Raw genomic sequence first — 5,995 nt, forward strand, 5'->3', positions numbered from 1 at the left:
AACTCACTTTGTAGACCAGGCTGGCCTCGAACTCAGAAATCCGCCTGCCTCTGCCTCCCGAGTGCTGGGATTAAAGGCGTGCGCCACCACGCCCGGCTTCTTCTCTAGATTTTAGCATAGCTCTAAACACATACACAAAACACACAGCCCCAGAAGAGGGCGTCTGATTTAATTACAAATGGTTGTGAGCCACCATGTGGTTGCTGGGATTTGAACTCAGGACCTCTGGAAGAGCAGTCAGAGCTCTTAACTACTGAGCCATCTCTCCAGCCCCACAAAACACATTTTACCTTTACCTTGTCCTTCTACAAGGTTTATTCACTGCTGGCCCAAATCCTCTTTACTTTCCTTGGTGCGTGCTTCCAGTTTCTGCGATGTCCATCACTGTACCCCGCTTACTGGAGCTCCAACGTTGGGGAGCCACCTGACCAAGCCCGCTCAGTCAGTCAACAGGTTCTCCAGTGGGGGAGTGAGGATTAAAAAGAAAAAAGACAGACAACATTGTAGCATGACCTCAGTCCATTCTGAGACTGAAGGCAAATTTAATTTTCTCAATCTGTTTTTTATGCCATTTTAATTACATGCAAGTATTAAGGGCAAGCAGTACAATAAGGAACTAACAACAGTAATAGTCAAGGAACAAGCATGACAATAAACCACAAAGCCCCATGATCACTCCGTGATAGCCTTTTCTAAGGATGATCAAGATATCTGAGTCTACTTCTTTGTTCTACCCTAAAACCAGATTCTTACTTCCTTGTCCTTGGCCAATATCATACTCCTGCCAAGCGGCACCCCAAAAGGTTTTCCACAAACTAGGATGGAAGCAGCTAGGGGACGATGGGCATTGACTGGGTGATGTTCACCAGAACCATCTAAGGGGTTTGCAGGTGTCTTGACGTTGTTATTCCTAATACTGACCACTTGGGGGCAGCAGCCCTCCAGCCCTCACAAACACACAGGCCCACCTTGTTGGAGACCAAACTGCCTGTGGTCACAGCTTTCCTTCTTCAAGACTCCATCACTTCAACTTTTTTCTTGTCTCCAGCAAGCACAAGACCCTTTACAGAGAGCTCAATGTTTTCCCTATGTTTTAACTTTTGAGGTCAAGAGACTGGAGGGATGGCTCAGCTCAGAGTTGAGTGCCTGCTTCTCTTTCACAGGACTAGATCAGTTCTCAGCACCCATATTAGATGGCTCACAACTGCCTGGAAGTCCAGCTCTAGAGAATCTGAAGCCCTCTTTGGTCTTTGCACCTTACCCCCTGTGTGCATATATACAGATACATAAACAAAAATGGGAATTTTTTAAAAAGATTTTATTTATTTAGTTAGTTTTTTTGAGACAGGGTTTCTCTGTATAGCCCTGGCTGTCCTGGAACTCACTTTGTAGACCAGGTTGGCCTCAAACTCAGAAATCCACCTGCCTCTGCCTCCCGAGTACTGGGACTAAAGGTAAAGATTTATTTATTATCATTTTACATTAAGTACACTGTAGCTGTCTTCAGACACCACAGAAAAGGGGGTTAGATCTCACTATGGGTGGTTGTGAGCCATCATGTGGTTGATGGGATTTGAACTCAGGACCTTCAGAAGAGCAGTCAGTGCTCTTACTCTCTCAGCCATCTTGCCAGCACCCAAAATGAGAAATTTTTAAATTAAAAAAAGCTGGGTAGCCGGGCAGTGGTGGCACATGCCCTGGAACCAGCACATCTCTGGTTCCAGGGATACCACCTTCTTCTGGTCTCCCTGGGCACCCAACTGGTACAGAACTATGTATGTAGGTAAAAACCCATATAGAAAATAAAATGGAGCCGGGCGTGGTGGCGCACGCCTTTAATCCCAGCACTTGGGAGGCAGAGGCAGGCAGATTTCTGAGTTCGAGGCCAGCCAGGGCTACACAGAGAAACCCTGTCTCAAAAAACCAAAAATAAATAAATAAATAAATAAATAAATAAATAAATAAATAAAAAATTTGGTGGATTTTGTTATCTATTTGTTTATTAAGATAGGATCTCTCTATGTTACCCTGAATGTTCTGGAGCTCACTATAAAGACCAGACTGGCCTCAAGCCTACAGAGATCCTATCTGTCCCCTCCCCAGTGCTGAATTAAAGGTGTTGTCAACCATACTCAGACTAAATTGAAATTTAAAAAAAAAAAAAAAAAAAAAAGAGTTATTACCAAGTCCTGCTGTCTCTGCTCAGGACAGCTAGCCATTGGCCTGATGCTGCAGCTTGACAAACTTCAAGGCCAGACTGGTCTACAGAATGAGTTCCAGGGCAGCCAAGGCTACACAGAGAAACTCTGTTTTCACACACACACACACACACACACACACACACACACACACACACACACACCAAATAAATATTTTCAGGTCTCAGGGTTCTGAGGAGTTCCCACCCACTGTGAGTGCCTTTCACTTGCAAACGTCTGAATCCTCTTCTCCCTTAGAGAAGAGCTTCCTGGCATCTGTCTCAGCTCTACCCCTCTACCCTCTACCCCTCTACCCCTCTACCCTCTACCCAGCACCTAGCACAATTATGTGTGGTGGAAGGAGAGAAATGATTCCTGAAAGTTCTCTGACTTTCCTGGGTACACACCATGATGTGCATTCCCCTCATCCAATAGATACATGTGGAATATACAGATGAAAACTAGATCAACCCAACAGTGGTTCTCCAACACTCTAGCATCCCATCTCCACCCCCAGTCAAGCATCCCATGAAGTCCTGTGGCTCTTGACTCTGCTCACGCTCCTCCTCGACCAGCCATACCTGGCTCCTTCCATCGTTCTAACCTGCCAGTTGGATAGTTGTTTTGCACCTATAAACCTACTTAGTGTTTTGAGATCCCTTCCTAGGGACTCCTTCCCATTCCTTCTTGCCTTCGATGCCTGTCTCCTCTTGCTTGTCAGAGACTGGGAGCAAACGCCTCTATTAGCACCAGTGAGTCTTGGCCCTTGTAACAAACCTTCCACTGCTACTTAGCCGCTTAAACATTTTTGTTTGTAGGCCAAGTGGTGATGGCAGCAAATAAATACCTTTAAGGCCAGTAATCCCAGGCAGAGGGAGGTGTGAGGATGTCTGATCTGAGTTCAAGGCCAGTCTGGTTTACAGAGTGAGTTACAGGACAGTCAGGGCTACACAGAGAAACCAGGATTCAAAAAAAATAAGGTTTCTAAAGATGTGGTTTGAATAAGAATGACCTCCAAAGTCACCAGGGAGTAAAACTTTTTAAAAGGTTTTAAGGATTAGGGGGTGTGGCCTTGTTGGAATAAGTATGTCACTGGGAGTGGACTTCGAGGTTTTAAAGGGCCCAGTACCTTTTTCTCTTTTTTCTCTTTTCCTGTTGTCTGGACTAGGATGTAGTTTCTTCCTCTCTCTCTCTCTCTCTCTCTCTCTCCCTTTTTTTTTTTTTTTTTTTTTTGGAGACAGGGTTTCTCTGTGTAGCGCTGGCTGTCTTGGAACTCACTTTGAAGACCAGGCTGGCCTCTAACCCAGAAATCCGCCTGCCTCTGCCTCCCAAGTGCTGGGATTAAAGGCGTGCACCACCATGCCCGACTTCTCTCTCTCTTTCTCTCTCTCTTTCTTTTTTCTCTCTCTCTCTTTCTCTCTCTCTTTCTTTTCTCTCTCCTCCCTTTCACTCTTTCTCTCCTTTCTCTTCTTTCTTTCCTTTCTTTCTTTCTTTCTTTCTTTCCTTTCTTTCTTTCCTTTCTTTCTTTTCTTTCTTTTCTTTCTTTCTTTCTTTCTTTCTTTCTTTCTTTCTTTCTTTCTTTCTTTCTTTCTTTCTTTCGAGTCTGAGTTTCTCTGTGTAGCCCTGGCTGCTTTCCTTTCTTTTTTAAAATACATGTATTTATATGAGCACACTGTAGCTGTCTTCAGACACACCAGAAGAGGGCATCTGATCCCATTACAGATGGTTGTGAGCCACCATTGAACTCAGGACCTCTGGAAGAGCAAGCAGTCAGTGCTCTTAACCTCTGAGCCATCCTTCCAGCCCCTAGAATGTAGATTTCAACGACGCCAGTATTGTACCTACCATGCCTGCTGCCATGAGAATGGACTGAACCTCTGAAACTCTAAGCCAGGCCTAATTAAATGCTTCCTTTTATAAGAGTTGCTGTGGTCATGGTGTCTCTTCACTGAAACTGTGTATGCTGTCTTTTGCTACTCTGTGGGTTCTTCTTTCTTCCACCTTTCTCCAGCTCTTTCCTTCCACCCTTTGGCCCCTTCCCACTAGGATAGAGAGGAAAGTAGAGACCCCTGAAGAAAGCCAGGAGTTGCAAAGGGTGATATTATCATTAGATTACTTGCTGGTTCAGGGCATTTTGAGTTCCTTGGGAGAAGTTTGCTCTTCTGTGTCAGGATATTTACTTTCTTCTTCTTGTTGTTGTTTCTTCTTTTGTTGTTTCTTCTTTTGCACAAGACTATTCAACAACAGCCCATGTATCAGGGTGCTAGCACTTATATGCCCTCTGAAAAGTTCTCAGCATTCCACATGTCACACAATCGCAGAAACTATCTGCAGCTGGCAAAATCATGCCCCTCCCCTTTAGAGCAGGAGGCAAATCATAGTCAGCTGCTGTGAAGGAGCCCCATAACCCCACACCTGGGATTGAAGGGAATATATATATGTGTGTGTGGGTGTAAGTCTTTCTTATATATACAGCTTTCTGCCTGCAAACCAGAAGAGTGAAGCAGATTTCATTGTAGATGTTTGTGAGCCTGCAAGAGCCCTGGAGATCCCAACCAGCTGACTCGCAAGGGCAGAAAGAGGAAAACTGTGACTTGGCCTGAGGAGGGCAAGCCGAGAGAGTATTTCTACTTTAAACTGGATGAAACTGAGCGAGGTAAGATGCCAGTTCTCTGCATGCCAGGGTTGGAGTCTGAGCAGGGGCAGTCTCACTTACCTGTCCTCTTGCCTTCTGCCTCCCCTGCAGTGAATGCGAACAAGATCAAGGACTTCCGGGGAGGCTGCTAAGGGTGAGATACTGGACCGACATGCTTTCGAGACAGCTCGGCGACTAAGCCATGACAATATGGAGGAGAAAGTGCCCTGGGTGCGTCCCAGGCCTCTGGTTCTGCCCTCACCTCTTGTCATCCCTGGAAGTAACAGCCAGGAGAAATACATGCAGGCTGTGTGGAAGAAGCAAATCCTTCAGGAACTCCTCCCCCGGGAGAGGTGAGGAGAGGTGTGCAGTGCCTGTGTGGTGAGGAAACAGGGAGGCATCACAGAGAGCCTAGGGGGGCAGCCAGGCACAGTGGTGAATGCCTTTAATGCAGGCACTAGGGAGGCAGAGGCAGGCAGGTCTCTTCTGAGTTCAAAGCCAGCATGAACAAAGTAAGTTGCAGGACAGCCAGAACTGTTAGACAGAGAAACCTTGTGTCAAACAAACAAACAAACAAAAAGAAAAGAAAAAAGAAAAAAAGAGAAAACACCATCCTCTTGAGGGGACTGAATTAATGTGATTGTGGTCCCTTGTTTTCTTCTTTCTCCTTCACCTGCGGTGTTTGCGACAGTCCCCATGAGCCTGATCCTGAGCCATATGAACCCATTCCCCCGAAACTCATCCCCTTGGATGAGGTAAGTGGTTATCACACTGTTGTGGGTGGGAAGCGGTGGTGGGCGCTCACAGGAGGATGCCCCTGTACTGTTTTCTACAACCCTGATTTGTACTCATCCGTGAGTAGGAGTGTATATTAATAATATTGAGTATTTTGAGAATCAAATAACACATAAAAATTTGTTCAAATTTTATATTCATATCCTTCCCTACCCTAAAATATCATTAATGAATATTTAATACTATTTATAACTGAGGATCCTATATCTAATGTTGAATATTAAATTGTTACAAAACATTCAAAACATTCTTTGGGAGTTATGCATAGTAAAAGAGCATGGAAGAGTAAAATGAATCATTAAGAAATATATTCAGGCCGGGCATGGTGGCACACGCCTTTAATCCCAGAACTCGGGAGGCAGAGGCA

This window comes from Mus caroli, chromosome 17 (genome assembly GCF_900094665.2).
Source record: "Mus caroli chromosome 17, CAROLI_EIJ_v1.1, whole genome shotgun sequence".
Taxonomy (NCBI): Eukaryota; Metazoa; Chordata; class Mammalia; order Rodentia; family Muridae; genus Mus; species Mus caroli.